This window comes from Bos taurus, chromosome 23 (genome assembly GCF_002263795.3).
Source record: "Bos taurus isolate L1 Dominette 01449 registration number 42190680 breed Hereford chromosome 23, ARS-UCD2.0, whole genome shotgun sequence".
Lineage (NCBI taxonomy): Eukaryota > Metazoa > Chordata > Mammalia > Artiodactyla > Bovidae > Bos > Bos taurus.
The window spans coordinates 17,936,086-17,941,854 of NC_037350.1; the positions used below are offsets into that span (position 1 = coordinate 17,936,086).

General features: G+C 52.4%; 1 long non-coding RNA gene across 1 annotated transcript; it reads right to left on the bottom strand.

Moving 5' to 3' along the window:
• Positions 1–4,245: 4,245 nt before the first annotated feature.
• Positions 4,246–5,350, bottom strand: LOC112443828 (uncharacterized). The gene is made up of 2 exons (XR_003032222.2): positions 5,126–5,350; positions 4,246–4,664 (listed from the first exon to the last, which is right to left on the bottom strand). It is a non-coding gene; the product is annotated as an uncharacterized lncRNA (long non-coding RNA).
• Positions 5,351–5,769: the final 419 nt, after the last annotated feature.

The following is a 5,769-nucleotide window of genomic DNA, read 5'->3' on the forward strand; positions in this document are numbered from 1 at the left end:
GCAGACTGGTCAGCGCATGCGGCATCACTCTGGGGCTGGTCCCCAGGGCGCCTCTGCCTGCTCTGCCCTGGGAGCCGCCTGGAGGGGGAGTGGTGCCCAGAAGAAGGGGCACGGGGCACCACTCTTCTGGACTTGATAATCCAGCAGGCAGATGGATAAGGAAGGGGAGTTAGCAAGTGTAACAAAGAAAGGGCCCAGCCGAGTTCTGGTGGGCAGAGTCCATCTCCTTTACAGTCTCCAGAGGTGGTTCCCAGGGTCTGGCTCAGGTTTTCAGTCATTCCTCTGAATATTAGGAGAAAAGGACGCGGCTCACCTGAATGGGGTTATAGGGTGACCTCCTGTCCCATTTGCCCAGTACGGGAGGGGTTCCTAGGACGCAAGACTTTGACTCTAAAACCCGGAAACCCCAGGGCAGTGGGAACAACTCCATCATCCTAACTGGGTACCAGCTACTTTTCAGGCAGTATTTCTTTTACTCTACATCGGTGGTCATATTATCATCCCCACTGTACAGAAGAAGGTCAGAGAGGCCAAACAAGCTGCCCCAAGCCTCAGATGGGAAGGGAGCAACTGGTGTTTGAAGGCAGGTCCACTTGATGGGCATGTTTCTCTGCACCCCCTGCTTCCAGATGCCTCTAAGGTGGGGAGCCAAGCAGCGGCTTTCACTGGCCAGTCTGTGAGGCCCAGACGGTAGGCAGCTGTGTGTCGTGGGCACAGATAATTATGCCGTGTGCGACAGTGGTTGCCTGAGCTGGGGCGGCAGCCCAGGAGCTCCTCAAGGGCCTGGAGTTCTGGGGAGGCAGCCTGTTTGGAACCTGGCTGGAGATGGGACTTGGGTGGTTCTGGAAGGCAGGGCACAGGCAGCAGAAAAGCACACGTGGAGCCAGGCTGAGGAAGCACGTTTGGGCTGACAAGGCTCGACACCACCAGATGGAGAGAGGCCAGGCCACATCTCCGAGAAGGCCCTGGAGACTTCCTCTACCCTCCCTGGGGCCCAGACATTTATCTAGAATACCTTCTAGTACAAGAATAAAAGCCCCAAGCTCGGTGAGCTCAGGCCCTGGGTAGGGGAACCCAGGGCCTCCGGCTCCCCCTGTCTGGCTGTGCTGGCAAGGGCGGGGTGGGCAGGAAGGAGCAGACCCTGATGGAAGCTCACTGTGGTCTCCCTTTCTGGGCAGACTGGGGCGGCCTCGGCCACCTTCACAGCTCATCTTGAAATGCTATCAGATTCTGACAGAGAAGCTGCAGAAACACTCAATCTGAGCATGAAAACCCAAATGAAGTGATTTACACAGTCCTAGATAATGGCAAGCTACTCCAGTACTCTTGCCTGGAAAATCCCATGGACGGAGGAGCCTGGTAGGCTGCAGTCCATGGGGTCGCAAAGAGTCAGACATGACTGAGCGACTTCACTTTCACTTTTCACTTTCATGCATTGGAGAATGAAATGGCAACCCACTCCAGGATTCTTGCCTGGAGAATCCCAAGGATGGCAGAGCCTGGTGGGCTTCCGTCGATGGGGTCGCACAGAGTTGGACACGACTGAAGTGACTTAGCAGCAGCAGCAGATTCATTCGGTAGAACCGACTCTTGTGAGCCAGGCTGAGTGCAGGGTTCCGGACAGTGCTACACAGATAAGCCCTAGCTCTCTCGTTCTCTCGCAAGTCACTGCCCCCAGGATGAGCGACAAACTTATCAAGCCAGTTGCTCAAGGTGTCAACTCTCCACTCCTGGGATCTGCATATGTCTGCTGAACAAAGCTGCTGCTGCCTTTTCAGGCAAGAGTTAGACAAAAGCGTCTCCTCTGGGTGGGCACAGCTCTCAGCAGCACAGTTTGCAAGTGGAGGAATCTCTTTGTGCAGTGCACAAACTGTGCAACTGTACATGGCGGTCTTGCCAACAGAAGCCTGTTTGTGTCAGGGATGGAGAAGCCCTTTGGGAGAGAATTCATCAGAAAGGAGGAGAGTGCTGGGCATGAGCGGGCCTAGGAGTGAAGCTGGAAGTATCTGAGCCCTGGTGATGCTCTCTGGAAGTATCTGAGCCCTGGATCAGCTTTGCCTGGGAAGCACCCAGGAGAAGTTACTCAGGAAGATAAAGAGGAGGAAGGGCCTCCTGGACAGAGGAATAGCAAATGCACAGAGGCAAGAAAGCCCCAGGATGCCTAGGGAGTAGTGAGCAGGGTAGAGACAGTGGGGGACGAGGTGAGCAGGGGCTAGAGGTAGAAAGTAGGGGCCTGGGCTTCTGGGCTTTGTTCTGTGGTTGGAGCCTGGATGGGATGAGCCAGGTTGGAGAAAAGAGGGCAGGTGGAGAGATGGCCCTTGTCTTTGTAGCTCCCCTGATATTTATTCCCATAGCACTGACAAGCATCCCTGGAGACCTCCACCAGTGTTGTGAGCTCTGTCTTCTGCGTGTTGTGTTTGTTCCTGCTGAGCACCTTAGAAACAGAAGTTGGGAGCCTTCCTCTCAAGCAAAAAATGCTAAGTCTGAAGAAGAAAGCCCTGACCCTACGTGTGTGTCTGTTGGGACTTACAGAGTTCAGAGGGTGCGGTAGGGGTTTTGGAAGGAGACAGTCCCCATGGTTGGGGTGATCTGGCAGACTTCTCCTACCTGCCTGCTGTGTGTGTGGACCTGGGGGAGCCACATATTTTGCCCTGGGTTCTGCCACCTGCAAGAAGGCACAGCAGCTCCCACCCAGCCAGAGGACATAAACTGCTTGGATGTCATGATTATTTTTTTCTTCCTCCGGCTGGGTGGCAGCGTCTCAGGGGCCAGGTCCCACCTCTTGCCCATGTTTGCATGTGTGCCGGAGTGTGGACCAAGTTTGATTTTACAGAGCCAACAAATTTTGCTATTTTCTTTTTCTCTTCAGTTCTAGTTTCACTTTTTTTGGAAGGCTCAGCAAGGAGGCTGGAAAGGACTTCTTTGACCAATGCTGATCTGGAAAGGCTGAAGTTGTGTGGACAATGGCTAGTGGGCCAGGCTGGCCATGTCCCAGGGGCTGAGCCCCACACTGGGCTGTTCCAACAAGAACTTCAACTGAACCGAACCGTGACCCCGAATTGGAAAAACACTGCCTTGATTCACCGAACCCAAATCTGAATCCAAATATTATTATTTTTTGACTGAACTCTGAATTGAACTAATGTTTTTTTTTTTTTCTTAAATACCGACCAAGCCAGTTGGAACTAGACACAAACAAATGTGTTTTCTGAAACTATTGAACCTGAACTTCAAAATAAGCTATCTGAGGGCGAAGTGAGACTTTATTTGCTTGAGATTGTCCTGTTCACAGAAGGCTAGTAGTGCTCCCTTGATGGTAGCTTTCATTTGTCCAGTTTTGCTTCTCATCTTGAAAAATTGGGGTATAATTTACGTGTAGTGGGATGCACAGATCTTCAATGTACATTTTGATCAATTTTGACAAATGCATGTACTCAGGGAGCTCCCCTGATCCATCAAAATACAGGGCATTTGTCCCAAAGACTTCCCTCTGTCCCTTCCCAACCCATCCCCACCCTCCTCCCCCACAACCACTGTTCTCATATCTATTCCCCTTTGCTTCTTGCTTGAGGTTTCTAAACAACCCTCCTCCCCAACTCTTGAAAGAAGGAGGACAAATATGATAATACCCATTTTGTGGATGAGAGAACTGAGGATCAGAGAAACATACAAACTTCCTTGAACTCATAGAACCAGGCAGTCACCAGGTTAGAACAACCTAGCTTTCTCATCTCCCAGCCACGTGCTCAACAATAGATTTAATTCCTCTATAGGCTTCCTTAGGGAATGTACCCACCTATGGCTTCCAGGGCCCAGTGGGATTTGCTCACCCCACAAGCATGGCGGTTGCACCTATGTTTAAAGATTTGGCAAAGAGGATGTGTCTGGGTCCCAGGCCCCTGCAAGGGGGGACCCTCTCTTGGGGCCTCTGTGTGCCCCATGGTGGCAGCCTGCACCGGGGCGCCTGTCCCCTGTCTCCGGCCCGCCTGTGTGTGGCTGTCTGTTGGTGTCTCTGGCCGCCTGCGTGTAGACAAACTGCGTCTGACCCCCGCGGAGCAGTGTCTGTCTCCCTGAGCAGCCCAGCTAGAGAACATTGACCAGGTTCCCAAGCTGGTTCTCCTGGGGAAACATTTTCCAGGGCCTACAACAATGTTGCATTTGATTTGATTTCTTTCCCCCCTTTGCAGGCGATTGTGTGGTTTGGGGTGTTTTGCTCCTAGTTATAATCCAATAAAGGCCAGCTGCTGAGATTTTTCCAAGAGTGCCGCTTTCAACCGCCCTCGTTGAAAACGCTCTAATTTATTTCAGTCGCTTGTGGGAAAACCAGCCTCAGCTCAAAACAAAGGCGTCCTGTGCTGATGTAATTGCCCCCTGAGTCGCTCCTCAGGGCTCCGGGTCTGCTGGTGTTCACACAGGCGGCCCCCGAAGCAGCATCCTTTCTTAATGGCGGAAGTCATCCTGAAGGACTTCACTGTCTTCCCAACCTCTCGGGGGAACACAGGCGTCTCAGCTCCCAGGGAGGATCGGAGGCCAAGACGTTCTCCACGGCTCGTGCATTTCCTGTGGCTCACAGGGGTCAGTCCACTGGTTCGTCACCTTCAGGTGAATTCATCTAACCACTTTCTGTCTGTTTAGCAGGTTGTTGAGTCCTTCCCATTGAGGGGCTAGAAGTTGGGGTGACAAGATTGATTTAGAAAGAGGGAATTTTGGACTTCCCTGGTGGTCCAGTGGTTAAGAATCTGCCTGCCAACACAGGGGATGTTTGTTGGATCCCTGGTCCAGAAAGATCCCACATGTTGAGGAGCAACTAAACCCTGGTGCTGCAACCACTGAGCCTGTGCTCTAGGGTCCGTGGTCCGCAACAAGAGAAGCCAATGCAATGAGAAGTCTGAGCACCGAAACTAGAGAAGGCCCGCATGAAGCAACCCAGCACAGCCAAAAAGAAGTAAATAAATAAAATTAAAAGAAAAAAAAGGGCATTTGACTAAAACAGATCTTTGATAGGGCCCAGATGTGGTGGAACCTTCAGGAGGAGGTTCTGGGCACTTTGGGGAAGGAGGGAGCCGGGGGAGAGAGAGAAGCAGGGAAGAGACACCAAGGTGGGAGGAGACCTGCTGGGTCAAACCTGCTCTCAGGCATCCAAGCTGGTCTCTTCCGCCTCCCGTTCAGTCTGAGTGCCACTAGACCCCTGGCTAACGTGATTCCTGACTTAATCATCGACTTGGTATCATGGTGTCCAGGCGGCTTTCCTCTTCTGAAGCACAAGGACGTCCTGGACTGACGTCCAAAATGGCGTCCAAAATCCAAAATGGCGTCCAAAATCCAAAATGGCGGCCCTATGACCCAGCGACGTGTGAATTGTAGAGAAGATTCTGACTGAGCTACAATAGGGGTGGTGCCACCTGTTTGGCTATAATTGTGTTTCCAAATGAGGGGCTTCAGGGATGTGCTGTGGGGCTGGCTGCTTCTGAGGCCTTGGTTTTCATTTCATTTGCAAAGTGATTTCCATAGAGCCACAGAGCTCTGTTTTCTTTCCAGTCAGAGGAAGTCACATGCTGGTGAGCATTTGCCTGAGGTGCACTTCCTCGCCCTCGGGCTCCCCTCTCTGCCCAGCCATTCCTTCCTTAGAACCACCTGGAGGTAGTTGGAGTCAGGTGGCTGGAGTCTTGCACAGGTAGGAGCGGGACCTCTTCTGGCCTGGGTTGTTCAGTTCAGTTCATTGCTCAGTCATGTCCAACTCTTTGCGACCCCATGGACTGCAGCACTCCA